The sequence below is a fragment of the Strix aluco genome, chromosome 3 (assembly GCF_031877795.1).
Source record: "Strix aluco isolate bStrAlu1 chromosome 3, bStrAlu1.hap1, whole genome shotgun sequence".
NCBI lineage: Eukaryota > Metazoa > Chordata > Aves > Strigiformes > Strigidae > Strix > Strix aluco.
Genome location: NC_133933.1, coordinates 57,821,966 through 57,828,014, shown reverse-complemented (window position 1 = coordinate 57,828,014; position 6,049 = coordinate 57,821,966).

The following is a 6,049-nucleotide window of genomic DNA, read 5'->3' as shown; positions in this document are numbered from 1 at the left end:
ACATATTTTTTTGTTTAACTTTCTTGATGCTTAAAGTATGCTAGAGGATTTGCTTGTATGTTTTAGCTTGTTTTTCTGAGAATACTACTGCCAGAACTATCTTCATAGGCTCTTATCTGCTGAATGTACTTTCTTAAAATGAGATTTAAGTTCAGTGGAGACTTTGATGCTTGCTGTAGTACGAGAAAGCTGATTTAAATTCTGTCAGTCAGAATGTCTGTTCAGGCATCTTTGATCATCTTCAGATGAGCAAAATCTAGTGGTTGTTTACAGCACTGAGGGAAAAATAGCATTCAGATAGTGTTTATAAAAAGTTATGGCATGTAAAGCAGAGACAGTTTGAAGAATGGGATTCTCATAGTGTGACTGTTCAGCATGTGGTGAATATTGTAAGAGTAATCCAAACTGGAGAGGAAAACTGAATGGAGAAGCAGGCTTAAAATAACGAAGGCGTCCAGTCCCAGCATATAGACTCTTCTGAGGGACTCTTTATGAGAGTCTACAGAAGATTCATCTGCTTGGTTTCCATCTGTATTTGCCAGAAAAAGGGAACAAAAATGTGTCGGTGAATGCAAGGAGCAAAATAAGATGATTGATAGCATTCACTATAGCTTGCTTAATGGCCTCATAGTTGAGTAAACATTATTAATCATCATTAGATGCACTATGAAATGTGATAGCAAAAGTCCACACCTCTGCTGTTTTGACAAACCAAATTCTGCAGCACATGCAGTAGTAGGTATGCAGACTGGTTATAGCGTCAGGTAGTAGGCAAATATATACAAAATAAGCATGTGTGATTTTAACTGCAAATTGTAGGAAAAAACCCTAGAATTTGATGAGGTATGAATTCATATAAGACTGGATTTGTAGAATCAATCAGAAAAATGTGATTTCTGCCTTGGGACTATTTCAGCATTCTGGTGCTTGCTTTATCCTAAACTGTGTTGACATTTAATTACTTTTAAATCATAATATGAAAGAACTGCAGAAAAACAGTAGTAGGAGAGGTTGCAATGACCTTACAAAATTATTTGTTTGACAGTGTCATAATGTAGTATTGAACTGAGAATTTTGCAACATAAAAAAACTGGAACACACAAAATAGATTGTAATATATGCTTTTTGTTTAAGATTTGCCTTTTTTTTCCCCTAAGATACATTCTCAAGCATGTAACAAAATAGCTATCTTCAAGCTTATTGTGATTTAAATGGAGACAATTCTTCTAGCAAGATGAAAGTCAGGTTGCATTAGCACTTTCAGGTGAACATCCCAGCAAAAGGGTAGGCTGCAGAACAAAACTAATCTGATTATGGGACTGGTTAGCAAATGAACAGACAATGACCTGGCAGGAATATATGTTGGACTTTGTTCAGAAGTGTTAATGTTTGATTGTTACATGTTGTGTAATCTTCTGAATATTGTGTACTCTAGTACTGTAATTAGATAGTTGTGTTCCACATGTAATTCTGGAGGCCTTTGCAGCAAACAGGAAATAATGTGCCACTTCATGAGATTTGAACCTTGGTTAAGGTAAAATATGATTGCTATGAACTGTGGCAGCTGCTTATGAGCATCAGCTGTCTGGAGTTTCACGTCATGATGTATTTCAAGAGTAAGGGATGAGTGAATGCCTTGTTGCCTAAGCATGGTGGCTTTACCTCTAAGCAAGAAGGGTTTTATGTGGCATCTCACTGTGCACGTGGTTTTTGATATGCAGATAAGTAGGATGTTCTTGCATTAACAATGCAGTAAGACTAACTTCTCAGCAGATGGGATTGCACACAACACCAAATTGCTTCCGTGTTTTGTGATAAAACAGGTTCAGTCTAAGTGACCTGTGACTTGGACTTCAGTTAACTGGAGTTGCAACTTGCAGTCATATTTTTCAGCTGATGCCATTTTGGATAAACACAGAAGCATTTATGTTAAAGGTTAAAAATCAAAACAAACAAACCAACCAGTAAAAAAAAAAAAACCACCAGAAAACCCACCCCAAAGACTAGAAAAATTCTATGTGATGGATTTCTGTCCTATTTCTATATATAAACAGTGTTCATTAATGTTTGTTAGGAGAGCCTAGCAGGTAAATAGAAAACTCAGTTTCTGTATTTTGTTCAAATGAAATCTACTGCATATAGATAAGGAAGTGCATCATTTTAATGTAAAACAAAACCAAAACTCATTTACAAAAGCTGTGTGATTGGCAATGTCACCTTTTTACTGTCCCTTTGGTCTTCAAGTAAAGCTTGAATGATACCAGATTTGCTAATTTTATCATCCATATGTTTTTTATTCTCTTTGACTAGTTCAAGTATGTAACTTCTCTAGCTGTTTAATGGGCTGAGACAGTTTCAAGTACAACATTTAACCATTGATCTTTGTCATGATTGTAGAGGGTCTTTGCTAAGATTCTGGTGGTTATTGTATACCTCCGATACAACGAGATGATCTTTTCAACCTTGTGTTGAAGATGAGGGAGGAGGGCAATTCTCATATATAGTTATGGTCCTCCATGCTGTCTTGAAGCTCTTCAGTTTTCTAGGAGTCATGTTGAAACTGCAAGAGTCTCACGTCATGTCAGTGCTTATCCACTTAATGTTTTGCACTTTGTGTCTTTTTCTTTCAAATACTGTACAGGTTTCATAGGAAAAACTATATACTTTGCAGGGAAGCTGACACAAAAAAAAACTCCCATAGAGACTTAATTATCTCTATGCTTGAGTATTCACATTTCAAGTAATTTGGAACATGTGCCAGATGGGTATCACAGGCCAATGGTAACCAATATCAAAATCATTCTCTTTTCTGTCCAAGGTGGGGCAAATCTTTGAATCATTAAATTTGTTTCTGATCATCTGATTAGGATACCTGAAGAAAGTCTGTTTTTTCAAAGTGGTAGGGGGAGGAGGCAGATTGTAACCAAAAAAAGGGTTCTCATTCTGGCTGAAGCAGCAAAAACCTGCCTTATTTTTAGAACTTCCTGAAGTCCTGCTGCTCAGTTTAATCTGGAAGAAATTCTGTGGGTACTCCTTAAACTCATCTCCTTTGGAAAGCAAGTCATGGCAGGTGAACTCATATTCAAAGAGTTAAGCACACCTGCTTTTCTCCAAAATAATTACAAGGTGGCAAAAGACTAGCAACTTGGTCTACTTTGGTTAAGTTGAAAAGCTTCTCTTCAGTGCTTAGGTATGACATGGTCTCTGTGATCTTTGGTTACTGATTGTGGTCTGAGAATGGGAAGGTCTCCAAAGTTTAGTAAAAATGCATTTAGTAGCCCTTTACACACCAGTAAGGGCCATTCTGTGTTTTTCAGTCATGTCAGAGGAAAATTTACTCAAGGACATAGTGTGCTGGTTCTCCTTGCAAACTGTTCATTATCACCTGGTTAAACTGATCTTGTCTCTTCACAAGGACGTTTTCGGTGCGTTTGACCATATGCCTCCTGTTGAAGCTAACAGCCTTTTTGATGGCTGTGATTTCCACTGAATGATTTTAGAAAATTCAGCTGTTATGGCAGATTCTGTTTATGCAAGATACCTTCTGACTCTCCAAGTAAATGTTGCCCTCTGTGCATACTTCAGATGCTTCCCTGGGATATTGTCTTACTGCTGCTGAAATCAGGAGATGACTGTACCCGATACACCCTAAGGTATGTGTATCCAAGATTGAGGCCTTCCTCCCTGAGGGTCTAAGGCATGCTTTATCTTGAATAGGACTGTGCTGGGTTTATGTGGCAAGGTTTTGGTCACAAACCCTTGGGGGGTGGGGGTGGGAGGTGGGACCTCTGTGAGAAGAGACGGGGCTGTCCCGTGCTGAACACGGTTCAGGATGTCTCTGCAATGGATCCACTGCTGGCCAAAGCTAAGCCCATTGATGAAGCCGGTGTTGCCTCTGTGGAAACATATTTAAGAAAGGGTAAAAACCACTGTGCAGCAGCTGTGAGAGAAGAGTGACAAAAACATGAGCTGCACATGGACAGGTATCAACTCTGCAGCCCATGGAGGCCCCCATGTCAGAGCGGGTGGATGTACTTTGAGGGAAACTGTGGCCTGTGGAGAGCCCGCACAGGAGCAGGCTGCTGGCAGGACCTGTGACCCCATGGGGGACCCACACTGGAGCAGTCTGTTCCTGAAGGACTGCACCCTGTGAGAGGGACCCATGCTGGAGCAGGTCTTGAAGAACTGCAGCCTGTGGCTCATGTTGGAGCAGCTTGTGAAGGACTATCCTGTGGGAGGAATCCCAATCTGGAGCAGGGGAAAAGCACAAAGAGGAAGGAGTGGCAGGGAGCAGCTGTTATCGACTGATCACAATCCCCATTCTCGACCCACCCTGTGCTTTTTGGAGGGGGAAGGAGGTAGAAGAGTCAGGAGTGAAGGAGTGAAGTTGAGCCTGGGAAGAGGAGAGGGGTGGGGGAAATGGTGTCTTTAATTTTGTCTTTGTGTCTCACCATCCTACTGTATTTTTAATTGGCAATAAATCTAATTTTCCTCAGGTCAATTCTTTTTTGCCTGTGATGGTAATTGGTGAGTGATCTCTCTGTCCTGATATCAACCCACAAGCTTTTCCATCTTCTTTTCTCCCTATCCTGTTGAAGAGAAGTGAAAGAGTGTCAGCCAGCCATGATCAAACCAAAGGACAAACCCCATTTTTGTCTGTGGCAATTTGTTTATCAGGTGTGGTTGTCACCACTCAAAAGGAGAAATCATATGTGTGTAGAAAAAGGACTATTCTGTAGTCACTGGAAGGCTACTTGAGATGGATTGTCCATGTGCGTGTTTATGCCATTCCCAATGGGGCTTGGAAGCTGAAAGGGACGTGGAAGGGCTTGGGAGGCTGAGATCGAGGCTTCCTGTGTTGATTTGCTCCCTATAAGAGATGATGAAGTTCTGTGACTCAGCAAGATAGGTGAGCACCACCCCTGCTACATGAGAGAGGGAAGGGCCTGACCATTTCACAAAGATCCTAGCTCAGACTGAAAAGTACTTGGTTTTAAATTATTGAATGCATATGTGCTTATAGTGTGAATTAGCGACAATAGCACCACTCAAAAGATTTAGCTTAATTTAATAGCTAACTTTCTTGTTTCCTCTTACTCAAGTGGTTGAACAGTTTTGACTCGGGGTTTTGATCCAGAGTAGGTGTTGAAGCTTTAATTAGATTTGTCATCAGGATTGCAGTGTTAATGATGGAGTAAAGTGGGTTGTGTGGTTTAATGTTACTCAGCAATATCATTCGATTGGAAAGTTGTAATTATGTTTTGCAGGGAAAAAATGAGGTTTTTATCTATATTTTCCTTCTGCTTTAGAATGAAATGCTCACTTCTTGGTATGGTTTATGTCAAGAAAGCAAGATACAGATGTTCAGAGTAATAGCTGAATGGTTAGGGCATTTCATATGTGGAAGATCCAGTTTGTCTTGTCTCCAAATCAAGCAGAGAAGGATCATTCAATAATAAGGTGCTGTTTTTCACATCATAATCACTGTGAGAGCTGCTTCTGAGTTCTCTCTTGCTTTCACCTTTCCTCACAGAACGAATGATGTTAAATTATTCCACTACATTACATAGTCCCAGAATAAAAGAGAAATCTCTATGAAATAGTTACCTTGTATATAGGTGTGTTAATCAAGGTTGGACAGAACATCCATAGGTGAAATAAAATGTCGGTAAGAAATCTTCAAAATAAGTGGAGAATATGGGATAATTTATGCTTTGACAATTAAGATAAATTCTAACTGGCCTTTAATTTTGCTCTGAGCACAGGGATGCTCTCAGCGAAAGTGGGTTTGAGAAGCACTACTCTAGAGTTAGAGCACAGCCTGCCTTTGGAATATTCTGTTTGAACTTTAGGCCACTCTTAATTGACAGAAGTTGGATGAACGACTTTGTGTGTTGTTCTCAGTAACTACCATAATTAACACTAAGTGGTTGAGTATTCCCTGGCAGTTGTGGTGACCTAACAGAGCTCAGGGAAAGGTAACAAGTGGCCAGCAGAAGCGTGCTGTGCTGCTTTGGATCTTGAGCAAGTACCTGATGGTTAGGTCATA